Source organism: Silene latifolia, chromosome 7 (assembly GCF_048544455.1).
Source record: "Silene latifolia isolate original U9 population chromosome 7, ASM4854445v1, whole genome shotgun sequence".
In the NCBI taxonomy this organism is placed as follows: Eukaryota; Viridiplantae; Streptophyta; class Magnoliopsida; order Caryophyllales; family Caryophyllaceae; genus Silene; species Silene latifolia.
In genome coordinates, this window is record NC_133532.1 from 28,403,540 (window position 1) to 28,417,417 (window position 13,878).

At 35.9% G+C, this 13,878-nt stretch overlaps 1 long non-coding RNA gene across 1 annotated transcript; it reads right to left on the reverse strand.

Moving 5' to 3' along the window:
- Nucleotides 1-356: 356 nt before the first annotated feature.
- Nucleotides 357-1,535, reverse strand: LOC141590995 (uncharacterized). Its single transcript, XR_012520583.1, has 3 exons — nt 1,422-1,535; nt 1,143-1,243; nt 357-590 (listed from the first exon to the last, which is right to left on the reverse strand). It is a non-coding gene; the product is annotated as an uncharacterized LOC141590995 (long non-coding RNA).
- Nucleotides 1,536-13,878: the final 12,343 nt, after the last annotated feature.

Consider the following 13,878-nt stretch of genomic DNA (forward strand, 5'->3'; position numbering starts at 1 on the left):
TGGACTATTGACGCTTTTAGTTGTCAATAAATTTGACATTTTTAAGCGTCTTCAATGACCGTCGACGCTTTTTTTGGGTCAACAAGTTTGACGCTTTTAAGCGTCTTCATTGACTATTGACGCTTTTATTTGTCAACAAATTTGACGCTTTTAAGCGTCTTCATTGACTATTGACGCTTTTATTTGTCAACAAATTTGACGCTTTTAAGCGTCTTAAGCGACTATTGATGCTTTTATGTGTCACTCGACGAGATAGAATTAGGCATCAACTATTTACATATTGACATTTCTTATTGTCACGGTATAATTTCAGCTATTAGATTTTTGAGAATTTGATTTCTTAATAAAATCGTAGAGATTAATTAAATGGACCTATAATTCTGCATTCAAAACACCCTTGTAGTAATAACAAATGTAGGCGTTCACTCTAAAAAAATTGTTCCAAGGGAAACATGTAAATTAAATTAGATACAATTTCACACAAAAAGATCATCTAGTAATCTACTCTATTGCTCCCATCTTTTTGCTGGATTAGAAGTTCCCCTCTTCTCATGTTTCTCTTAGCTGGTCTATTAAATACTTTTGCCAACCTGTTAAATGTAAACAAATAATAATATTAACTATCCTTAATACTTAATTGCCCCAAAAACTAAATATCACAAGAAGTTAGTTTACTTATATAATTGATGCAAAGGTCATGATGAGAAAAAAAAAATGAAGCAATACTTCACGTTTGGATTATGCAAATAACATTGACAGCTCAAGTGACCCATTTGCTATTTCTATATCTGCCAGCAAATATATAACTTTTGTTTATTGAGAATTTCTGCGAGCTAGAGTGCTTACCGTTATACACCTGTACTTATATCGATATCAGATATTTATGCATAGTGCTTCCGTAAAAAACATTTCTTATTCTCATCATCAACAAACATTGCATATAACTGTTTAATATAACTGTTTATCTGAACAGAATACTGAAAGTCCTTGCTTGGTTGGAGTACCATGGAATTTCATTATGCTGAAGTTAGAAAACATGTCATCTTACTAAGTTTGCATAAATTATTGGATGTTAGTTATGTGTTAGAGGCGAAATGCGATTACAAGGCATTTACCAAATATGAACAAAAAATGTAATGTACCTTTTTCCGCAATCTTTTGTTTCGTATTTTTGGATTTTCAGTCCTAGTATTTGCCTTGTTTATCATCTTCGCATCAGCTACCAATGAACTCCAAAAAAGACCTACAAACAAATTAAATCAAGAAGTCATAATTATCAAGGAACTTGGATTACTCAAGCTCCAATAACAACATCGACTTCTATACCAGATATATAGCTTCATAAGAAGATTTTTAGTTTTGACTTACTTCCACTTTGTGACGGAAACAAACGAACATTAAAGGCATCAAAAGAGTCTTACTCATAGCGAATGAATAATGTTGACATTTTGTATTGGACTGGCATTCAAAAGAGCCATAAATGGGAAACCTGTAAGCAGAAAAGAAGTGGTAAATCCTTAAATCAATAAAGAAAAGATCTTTAAAATTACAAGTTTAAAATGAATTTGCACAGGAGCTGTGCACAACATAAAAGCATCAATCCAAACAAAAAAACAGAGGAAATATTTATATTTTTTTGTCATTGCTCTTGAACAATAAGCTAGTATACTTGTACACTTTCATTTTGTTGTCATTGCTCTTGAACAAGAATCAGTCGTGCCAAGTTAACATCTTTCACGCATATAGCCTTCGATTACATCCAAGATAAGACGCGGTCATTGAACCTGCTAATTTAGTACTCTATAGTTTATAGTATAAAAAACAAAAATAAAAGTTTGCACAACCAAGATGAACTGTACATATGCAACTCAAAACTGAGACCAATTCCCCTTTTGAATTCATATTTCCATACAAATATCCAATGTTAGAAGTAAGAGAAATGGTTACCAATTCTTTGTTCAGTATATTTGATAGTGACATGCCTTAAAACAGCCCTTCAATCAGGTCTAGCAAAATGTATCTTGACCTTAGTCCCAGAGACAATATTCATGCCATTCTTAAAATGATGTAGGGACTGAAGCATGGCGATCAAAGTTGTCCTGGCATCGATCATAAACGGGATATATCAATAACATTGATTAAACCTGCCACTCTACCAGTCCACCCATGGTATAAGATACAATGACAGGCGACACATAAATATGTCAGTGTTTCATTTAGTGCATATGAGTGGAATTGAACATACCCGCTGCATTTTCATAAATATGCAGCACTGAGAAGCCGAAACTCGCATAATTTTTTACAGACGCAAACTATCATATAATTAAACCGTTCATAGAAGGAAGTCCAAAAGAAACATCTTAGGTCAATCACTGATTCACTCTTAGTACACAAATCAACAAACTAGTGACTATCTTTCAGTCAGAACACAATACCTTTTGTATCCCGACGATAAAAAAATTCAACATGAGTTCTAAGTCGAGAACTTCATTTTAACAAAAAATTATTGTTCAGTCACTACTTCATATTTGCTATCTATAAATGACAAAGTTAAGTCCCAGTTTCATAGATTAATTGAAAGGGAAAAAAAAGGAAACATGGGCGAGAAATTGAGAATGACTGACAGCTTACTTGTATAGGAGACGCAACCCAATATCCTCTTTACTACCACCTTGCTTCTTGGGCAAAAGCGTCTGGTGTGAATGTTTGGCAATATACCCCCGTTGGCCCAATAGCTTGCTCAGCTCCTCATCATTTCGTACAGCCAGTTGTATGTGTCGTGGTATTATTTTGTTCTTCTTCTTGTTCCTCGTTGCGTTACCAGCGAACTCCAACACCTACCAACACATACCTTTGGTGATTCAATTCCATATATGATTAACTTGAATTATTCAATATAAACTTAATTTAAGAAAATCATTGCTGCAGTCCTGGCCAGTTTAATGTATCAGCTGTGGACTATCAGGAACAAGTGCAGAATCGAAGGGGTGATGCCAACCCCAGATATTGTTGTGAGGAAGTGTCAGGAAGAAGTTAGAATGCGAGTTTGATGTATTAGACCTCAATCAAAAATTCGAAATGTTAACAATTGGATGAGTAGTCTATGTTTAGTTTAATGGTGAATGCAAGCTAAGAGGACTTAGCATAATTGTACTTATATTTTTGAACTTAATGAGAATTTACACTTTCCCAAAAAAAAAAACAATTGTCTACAGTGGTTTTTGAACCCGCGATTTCCGAAACAATATACGGAGTATAGCTGAGCATTCTTCAAGTAAATGCAGAATTCTAAAATAGTAGAGCATTCTTCAAATGCAGAACCAACAAACGGACTAATAAAATCGAAGGCCCAAAAATATGGAACGGATATTCATGGAGTTGAAACCCTCAGAATTTCGAGAATTTAAACAAGACGATGAAAGCAGCGATTTTTTTTTCACAACTTTTTTTATGCTCTCGATTGCATTAGTCCACAGCTCGCCACTATTAGCGTCCTGCCACTACTACTCATAACAACCCCCCACCTCACTACACCAAAAACCACAACACCAACACCAACACAAAAACCATATGCTTAGGAAAGACCAAACAACTTTCCTAAGCATATTCTGCTAACAGCTAACCTAAATAGATCGATGGCTGTTAGCAAGATCAAGCATGTATATTAACAAAAATAATTTGACAGGTAATCAAACAGCTTGAAAGTATAAGATCCTCAGAGCAAAATGTCGGATTAGAGCATCAAGAGAAGTTTGGACTAGTAGTCATAGTATTCCAATATTAGCCATGGTTAAGCACGTGTTGCTCACAGGTGCCTTCATATTAATTTGTTTGACAGAACCAACATATCATCAACTATTCGAGACAAAACGATTAAAACACATAACCGACCTACATTATTTATATGGAGTTATAAGGATCAGCGCAAACCAAACAGGGTAAATACTTCTTTCTGAAGTCGTTTTTCTTACTATAAAATTATCAATGCATTAATTGTATCCAATAATATATGCTAGAAATCATACTTTCAAGCTGTGACACTTGCTCAAGTGTCAGTTTGGCCGAGAACCCAGTGGCTGCATTCTTGTAAACATAAATCAACGACTCCTTTGCGCAAAGATCGTCCATTGAGCAGATAAATTGTTATGATAAGTTGTAGATGATTAGTAAATAATGAATAACAAATATTAACAAATGAACAGCAATTGTTGCAAATTAGTTAAGTTGCAGGTTTTGACGAAAGAAGAAAAGGTTCACACAAGAAGACCCTTGACGCTCACTGACATTGCATAGACGTCTAATACATGAGCGTAACTTTGCTCAATTAATAATAGGGTTCTTAACTTGGTGACGAGGGGGCAGAGGAAATGTTGTCCCGGCCCTCCAGTTACCCATCAAAAGTTGAGCGTAACTTTGCTCAATTAATAATAGGATTCTCAGTTCTCACTCAGAATACAATTTCCCGCATGAATAACAAAACTCTACAAAATATAGCTTATATATAATTATGTCCAATAGCTAACATTCATTGGCAAACTCAAAAGAACCCATTCAGATGTTTACAATGCAAGATGGCATCCGATAGAGCTAAAACAGGGTGGTTAGAGTAAGGAATGAGGAGTCCGCTCAAAAGTTTACATCTAAGAAACTTAACGTCCGTTTTAATAAGTCAGCTACATATCTGTCAACCTGATATATTTCGAATTTCAAGTGACATTCAGTAACCTTGTTTGAAAATTTTGCCATCTTATGACACCATTACTGCAGTCCCTCAATGCCTCGTGCAAATTGCGGCGTACGGGGGTCGATGAATGTAATTAGAGTGTAACTTCATTTTCCTGCAAATGCTCTTTGCCATGCCTGGGTCATAAAGGAATGGTACCTAAGCTAGGATTAACTAAATATATTTAGTAATTTCCCAGAGGGAATTGGACTAGCATCAAATTTCGCTCAGCACTTTCTAGCAAGCCAGATATGCATCTGAGAATCCAGTTCTCCACAGCTTAGACGTCCCGTAAGAATTTGGCTCCAATCACTATTCAAGTGACCAATTAAGCTTTACAACATGGTTGTCCAAAGATAAAGATAAGGTTTTTCAACACAGTAGCCATCCAATTTAATGTTCCCTTCATTCCAATCCACTTGTCACAGTTGTCAGGAACGATCATCTTCCTTGTTCCCAGAACTATTATATGTTTTGTATCACAATTGCCAAAATAAATAAAGGTCCTCAGATAGATAATCATCTCACACAAAAAGATTCTTCAAATAGCGAGCTTCAGTGGTAATGGGCAACTCTCAAAGTAGAGGATTCAGGTTTTGGTAGAGTGGGTATGTCTGAGTAAAACTCAGGATTTTTTTATTCTTTTCTTTGCATCAAAGCCCTTACGAAAGTCAGAACTAAAAGTTGCTCAAGTTTCCAAAGTTAACCTTTGTTAACAAGAAAGTATATCATATCATAGATTATGCAAAGGCCGCATCGACAACTCATTCCTAATAGAGAAATGTTGACTATAGCAGGAAATGAAAAACAAGTAGCGAGTATAAACTCCACACTAAGCATGAAGAACCAGAAAATGAGTGCCGTGGGAAAACTATCCTACCTATGTGGCTGTTACATTACACTTCACTGATAGAGCAATTGGAGAATCAAACATCGTACTGTGCATTCGCAAATTTTAAGTTAGAATAATCAAAGGGTTGCTACTTTTCACTCCGATGGATTATCAAACCTTGGGATTCTAAATATTGTTCAACTAAATCTAAAGTCTAAGTCTGAAGGTTTCTCGTATTCATGGTGATATGGAATGCATTAACGAAAGTGAAACAAAAAATCACACATACAAGTGAAACTCATCAAATGTAAAATACAGCAACGGATATATAGATAGATAAGGCGTTGATCATGAGACTGACTGTGCTTCAACTTGATACTTGGTTTTACAAAAGTGTCAATTAATTAGAAACCCGAAGTTGCTAATGTTAATGATTCAAAATCAAAAGCAATCACTTTTTAAAGACAACAGTATTTGCCAACAAAACTTGGTCTGTTAAATTTATCGAATTGACAACATCAACTCTGCCTCAAAACAAATTATCATCTGCAGATGAGAGGAATCAATTGAACAAAGGAGTCCCAACCAACACGAGTTTCAACAACTATACAAAAACATCAACTAATTAAGACTGAAAATTTATTCTTTTTTTTTTGGGGAAAGTTAAGAATATATTGAATAAAAAAAAAGGTATAGTTACAACTCTTTCAACTCAAGCACACACAAATACACCCCACTGATAACAAATACTATACTCAAAAAAATTACATTTGCTGAAACCAAAGCTCATCTTTTTGCTTCAACTTGGTCATATTGCAGCGAAAGAATCTTGCTTTGATATCTCTCAATACCATCTGTACCACTGCCTCTGGTCTACGGACATAAGATTTAATTCTAGCTTCATTCCTTACCTTCCCAATAAAATAGAACATGTAAACATGGCAGGCTCCAACAAATCGTTTCTGCAATTTTGTCATTCTTGTTGAAGAGAACCAGGTCACCAGGTTATCCAAATGGAACGTGAGATGCAGCTTCTGATGCAAAAGCTGCCAGCAAGTTGTACTGTAAGTGCAGCCTTGAAACAAATGCCTATGATCCTCAGGGAAATCTTTGCAAACATCACAAGTGCCATCAATTAAGAGACCCATCCGCTGCAATCTATCTTTTGTGAGCAATCTCTGATGTTGAACAACCCAGAATATAAAGGAACTTTTAGGAATGTTGAGTCTGTTCCAACATAAAAACCTCCAAGGTACTACAGGCTTGACTTGTCTCAGCCAATTGTACCCATCATGAACAGTATAGGGCTTAGCAGAATTCAACCACAGATTATTAGTATAGGCAGGAGCAAAAAGAGAAAGAATTTGAGAAATTTTCCTCCAAGACCAACTACAGTCTGAAGGAGGAGAATAACCTGTCCAATCTGCACCTTTCATATACACAGGATGAATCCATTTAACCGAAATGTGATCCTTTTTATCTGCCAGCCACCAAGCATACTTGCCTAACAAAGCTTTGTTCCAATTTTTAGCATCCTTAAGCCCCAAACCACCCTCTGCTTTTGGTAAACAACACGAATCCCAGCTGATAGCAGGAGCTTTCCTATACTCAGCTTTACCTGACAATAAAAAATTTCTGCAAATTGCACTAATCTTGTTCATAATCCCATTGGGAATCAAGAAAATCGTAGCCCAATAAGAGTGGAGTGTAGCTAGCACAGAAGAGACAAGAGTGAGCCTACCAGCATAGGAAAGATGCCTAGTCCCCCACCCTCTGATTCTAGCTACTACCTTGTCAACCAATTTCATACCCTCATTCTTGGTGAGTTTCTTAGAAGAGATAGGAATGCCAAGATACTTAAAAGGCAAGGAACCCCTTCTAAACCCAGACACTTGTAAAATGTTATTCACCACACTATTAGAAGCACCATTGAAATAAATTTCAGACTTAGACTTATTCAGTTGAAGTCCTGAGGCAGCAGAGAAAGTAGAAAACCCTCGAAGAAGCCACATAATGGAACTCTCATTCCCTTTGCAAAACATAAGCAAGTCATCAGCAAAAAGTAAGTGATTCAACTTTAGATGCCCGCAAAGAGGGTGAAATTTGAAGCTCTCCTGAGAAGCAACTGCCTTTAGAATCCTAGATAAGTACTCCATACAAATAGTGAATAGCAAAGGAGATAGAGGGTCTCCTTGCCTAAGCCCCCTTTTGCCTTGGAAAAAGCCAAAAGAACCTCCATTCACAGACAAAGAGTAAGAAGGAGTACTCACACACTTCATAATCATATCAATAAATCTCCCAGGAAACCTAAGTGCCTTTAACATTTGTTCAAGAAAACTGCATTCAACAGAGTCATACGCCTTTTTAAGATCAATCTTAACCAAGCACCTAGGAGAAGCAGCCTTCCTGTTGTATAACCTCACTAAATCTTGACAAATTAAGACATTATCAACAATAGACCTCCCTTTGACAAAACCTCCCTGATTCTCACTTATAATATCAGGCAACACCTTACTTAGCCTATTGCATAGGACCTTAGACAAGCATTTGTAAATGGTATTGCAGCACGCTATAGGTCTAAACTCAAGCACACTAGAAGGGTTCTGAATCTTGGGAATAAGAGTAAGAGTAGTAGTGTTCACTTGTTGAAGTAATTGGCCAGTCAGAAAAAAATCCTGAATAGCATGAATAACATTACCCCCAACTTCATCCCATGAGTCCTTAAAAAATTGACTAGAAAAACCGCCAGGTCCAGGCGACTTAGTAGAGGGAATAGAGAACATACACTCTTTGATTTCCTCAGGGGTAACTAGAGCAAGGAGAGTTTGAGTATGCAGGCCATTGATCAGCTTACCACTCCTCACAGCAGGGATATGCACAGGAGTATTAGGCTGACATGTTCCCAGAAGCTCCTGATAGTAATCCAAAAATGCCAGCTCAATGTCAGAGGGATCATGATAAATAATGCCATCTTGCCCTCTGATGCTCATTACTCTATTATGGATCTGCCTAGACCGGATCTGATTGTGAAAAAATCTAGTATTCTCATCTCCATTACAAATCCAATCAATTTTAGCTCTCTGACAGAGAAAACTATGCTGAATTTTAGTAAGATTCCTGAGAGAATCAGCAGCCTCACATTCAGCAGCTATCAAAGCAGAATTAGTAGGAGTTGTGTGTAGTTGAATCTGAATGCTCTCCAGTAAGGCTTGAGCAACACCAACAGCCTTCTCAACATCAGAGAACTTATTTTTGTTTAGATCTCTCAAAGGTTTCTTAAACTGTTTCAGCTTAGTAACTAACTGATACATGCAGGAACCTGAAGCAGTCCTTCTCCACACCTGCTGCACCACCCTAGGGAAATCCTCATCAAGACTCTTACCTTAAATTGATCTTTCTCTTTTATAAGAAACAAAATAATCATACACGTTTTAATAAAATTTAAGACGCTACTTTTAAGTTTAATAAATCTAAAAAAAATACACATATATAAGATAAGATATCGAAAATATCGGGTATTACAATCTTCCCCTCTTAAAATGAACTTCGTCCCCGAAGTTCGAATTTATAAAATAAAACAAAGTTAGAAATTTAACTAGTATTACGGCGGCGATAAGATGTGACAATATTAACACCTAACCAAGAAAGAACCCGCTCTGATACCAATTGTACACCCCATATTTTTGGCTTAATTTAAAACTTACATTTACATACAAAACTGGCCAAAATACGGGATATTATAATTAATATACAAAGTCTCTTACTACAAATCCTTTTAAAAATGAAATAATACAAAATGGAACCAAAACTTTACAAAGTCTTTAATAAAAATCTTCTCTTGAAATAAAAATCCTTCTGAATAGCAGCGGAAATCACCTTAAAATAAAAATAGAAGACATAAAGGAACTACCCTAATGACGAGTAGCCCCGAAGAGAGAAAACACGTCAGCCGGAAAGCTGAGTAACAGATAATACCTCAATAGAAGCAGAATAGTTTTTGGTCATGGCGTGGAAACAAGCACACGTAAAAATAAAAATAAACAGAGAGAATAATAAAAACACTCTCCATAAACTAATCTGAACCTCTAACTTATTTCATACTATTCCTTTAATACAACTCTTATCTAAATCCTCCACAATTAACCAAGTCTCACCTGATTACTCCGTCTCACTCACTACTCCATCTCCTAATATAATAATCCAAACTAACCATGTACTGTATTCTCATCATCGACCCTAAGCCAAGGACAAGGGGTGAGTGAACTGGCGGGATAAACCGCGAAACAATACTTCCATCTCAATATCGATTTCAAACTCAAATAACTCAATAACTCAATAACCATGGTCACTTAGACCATAAACACAAGATGGCACAAAGGCCCCATAACTCAATACCAGTAACAAATATCCATCTCAATTTCGATATCGATATTGTCAAAGGTTCAAAGAACCTTGCTGTATACTTAGAGTATAAACTCAAAGCTACTCACCCACGAGTTAAGGTCAAAGGAAACGATAACTAACAATATAATACGTAAGCTTAGCTCACCATATAGCCCAACCTCAAAACCTCAAATAATAAATCTCAAAACAAAGAAATTCGGCTCCATTGAGCTACCCACTACAATGTGTATACCAATGTAATGACGTCTGATTCTTTTTGGTTTGATTACCACGAAACCATCTTATCAACTAAATAATGGTCTCTATTAACCCAATCTTACCGCTTAATCCTTTGATTTCCAGCCCGTATAATACCAAAACGAATTTCAATATCCCTTAGCATACACCACAACCTCTTAACATACAATATCCCTTCGACTGAATTTATAGATAACTAACCCCATCTTGTCAGTAATTACCTAACAAAGAAGATATAAAGACTACTAATATGTAAATATTAACGTGCGTCACAATTATTTTCACATAATAAAGTTCAACAATTCAACAACGGAAACAATTAGCAATTAAACACACAACCTCGAACAATAATAATAATAATAGGATCGGTAGAATCGTGTTACCTTAAGTAGCATAAACGGATTGAAATCCAAGCTCAACAAAATAAGCCGGATCGATGATTGTATTCGCTGAAACACAAGCTTTAACAATAGCCAAATTAGACGAACATGATTCTATAAACTACACTAGGAATTGATAAGAAGAACATGATAACCTAATTAGACTAATGGGGTATTTATAGTGGGGATTAGGTACACAAATTAGGGTTTACTAAGGGCTTAAATAACGATTAAGTCCTTGAGGAATCGCTCCTCTCAGAAAAATATGCGAGTCTCCTTTTTGCTAGTCTTTCCCGAGGTATACGCATCCTTCATAGAACAAGTAGAAGACGAAATAGCTGTCACACAATCCGAGCGTCCAGGGCATGGGACGAGCGGATTGTCTTCTTGTTGGACGAGCGGATTCGTGGGGTGGACGGGCGGATTGTGGTGGTTTTGGACGAGCATCCTTCTGAGGAAGACGCTCGGATTGTTTGTCTTGGACGGGCGGATTGTGGGCAATCCGCTCGGATTCTCCGTCAGCTTCTTCCTTTCCTCTTTTCTTCCTTTTTCTTCATACAATCCTTGAGGATTTCATCAGAGATGCAAGGATCTTTTCTCATCATTGCCCAACTACTATAATATGTACAAAGGCCTTCTAGTCTTGTCTTCTCTTTGATGCTTGGTCATTGAATTCAATCAATTTAGCTCCATTTTGCCATGAAAATGCAAGGTTTGCACTCCTTTCCTACCAAGGGATCAAAACCTCAAAGAATATGCAAAACAAAGGACTAAAGACAATAAATGACCCAAATATGCACTAAAAAGCATGGGAACAAGGCTAATTCGGGGACTAAATATGCTCAAGTAATGGTCACATCAAATATCCCCAAACCGAACCTTTGCTCGTCCCGAGTAAAGAAGTGACAACTGTTGGAATATGTGTCCTCCGACAATAATGCGAACACAATTGTCGATCATATTGATCACATGTTTAAATCTCATTTTAAAGAATACGTGAGGGATGATTTATTATATATTCAACTGATCGTCATTAATCGGTAATGATTGGCTGACTAGAGTTAGACATTACTGTCGTGTGACGGTGGCGGTCAGTTGATCCCTTAAGGTCACACCTAAAGGACAATTCCCTTAATGGATAAATTGATTAATTGTATAACGATACAAAGTGATCAAATCCTTAAAAGTGAACAATTTACTTGTGAGAGAGAATATTGATATCTTATTGTAATGGGATTAAATAAGATTTATTTTAGTAATAAAAATGCTTTGTTACTAAAATTGATTATTGTTTGGGAAACAATAGAGGTAAGAATGAATGGTTAATTATAATTACAAGATGTTGTGAATTATAATATTTTGACCCATTTTATTTATGTGATCAAGTATCACTAGTCAATATATTGTATGTAATTTAATTATTTTGTAAAATGATATTTATGGGATAAATAGGCATTAAATTAATTAATAACATGTAACATACTACATGTGACATATTGTGTGACAAATGACAAATTGACAAAAATTTAATGGTAGTCCATATTATGGAGGTTGGACCGAAATAAAGGGTGTGTTAGTGGGTTTTTGGTTGTTTTATTTTATTTAATAAAATGGTATGAAGATACCTATCTACAACTAGCTATAGACCTATTCTTACACATCCTACTCTACTTATTCTTGTGAAGATAAAAAGAGAAAAGAGAGATGCCTTTTTGGCACCTACCCCAACCGGTCACACCTCTCCATATGAGGACTTTTGTCCTTATTTTTCTATAATCTAATTCATTCTAATCTCCTACATGCAAAAATATGCTTCTTCTCTCTAGTTTTCTCTAAACATGTTTTATGAGATTCACATGCATTTGTTCATCCATTCTAATAATATTACAAGGTTACTAGTGTAGTAATAATAACAATATTAGAATACATTTTAAGGATACTAGTATAATAATCTAGTTAATTAGTATATTAGTTTAAGGGTAAGTCTTGGGTGCAATCTAAGGAGGATTTCTATACTTGGGATCTTGGAAAATCATCCATCATATTAAGCTCAAGAACTAGTAAGAAGGAGATCTTACTTGTGCCCTTTAATCCGAAATTCCATTGTCAGGAAGACGATTTCTTCTCTATTTCTATTTATGTTTGCATGCATAAGATCTAAATTTAATTTTACGACTAAATTAAATTGTAACATATATGAATATGTTGTATAATGAGATATAGATTTCTAACAACAAAGACTAGGACCGTTATTTAAACTAACCTAATAGCATAGCCGATATGAGACAATTAGCGGGTCTCACTCCGCCCCTTCAACTCACAACAAGACAACCATGAGGTAGGATGCCTTCTTTTAAGGCAAGGTGGGTCTTGCCAAAATGGCGACACATCCAAACATTAAGCACATAAAACAAGTAATGGATGCATCTACAAAAGAATAGCCACTTTCCACATCTAAGTGGCGGAAATTATCTACAAGGGAAGAAATTCAAGGGTACACACTCCTTCATAGATGAAATTTCTTCAAACTACTAAGCCTAGAAGGATACCAATAAATCACCTCCAAATTGTGTCAAGCTAGGGTACCTTTGTCCTCAATCGTTAAATGCTTTCGTCATGAATAGACTCCCTATGGTGTTAGAAACACTGGAGGATCACGGAATTCCCCCTCTTGCCTAGATAAGAAGAAGGGTCGTCCCCTCTCTACCATGCACAAAAATGGATACGATGGATAAAGGGATTGATAGTATTTGAGTTTCATTTTGGAGTTTGCTTTTGTTTTTGTTTTTCCCCCCAATTTCTTGTGGCATATAACATTTGAGGACACACTCTTTTTGCCATTTCTTTTGATTTTTGGCAATTCAATACTTGACAACTTTTCAACTTTTTGCATTTTTCTTTTGAACATTTTCAAAGTCACCCCATATGTAGTGAGGGTGGCTTATATTTGAAGCATAGGAGTTCTATTTTTGCTCCTCTTTTCTTTTGATGCATTTTGCAAACTTTTTGACTTTTCATTTCATTTCTTGAACTCAAATTTTTGAACAATTTTTTTTTGTGCCTGATGCGATCCCGCTAAGTGTTCACAAATTAAGATGTGGTCGTTGGTCACGGTCGAATCAAAACACAATTTATAGCTTAACAAGCAACTCTACAATTAGTAAAGAGGCAAGTAAAGGTCGGATCCCAAGGGACGGGAGTTGAAATGAGATTTCTATTGTAACTAGTGGTGTCTAAGGGGTGTCACAAATTGGGTTGATGTAGAAGGTTACTGAACTAGAATAATAATGAAAATAAACAAG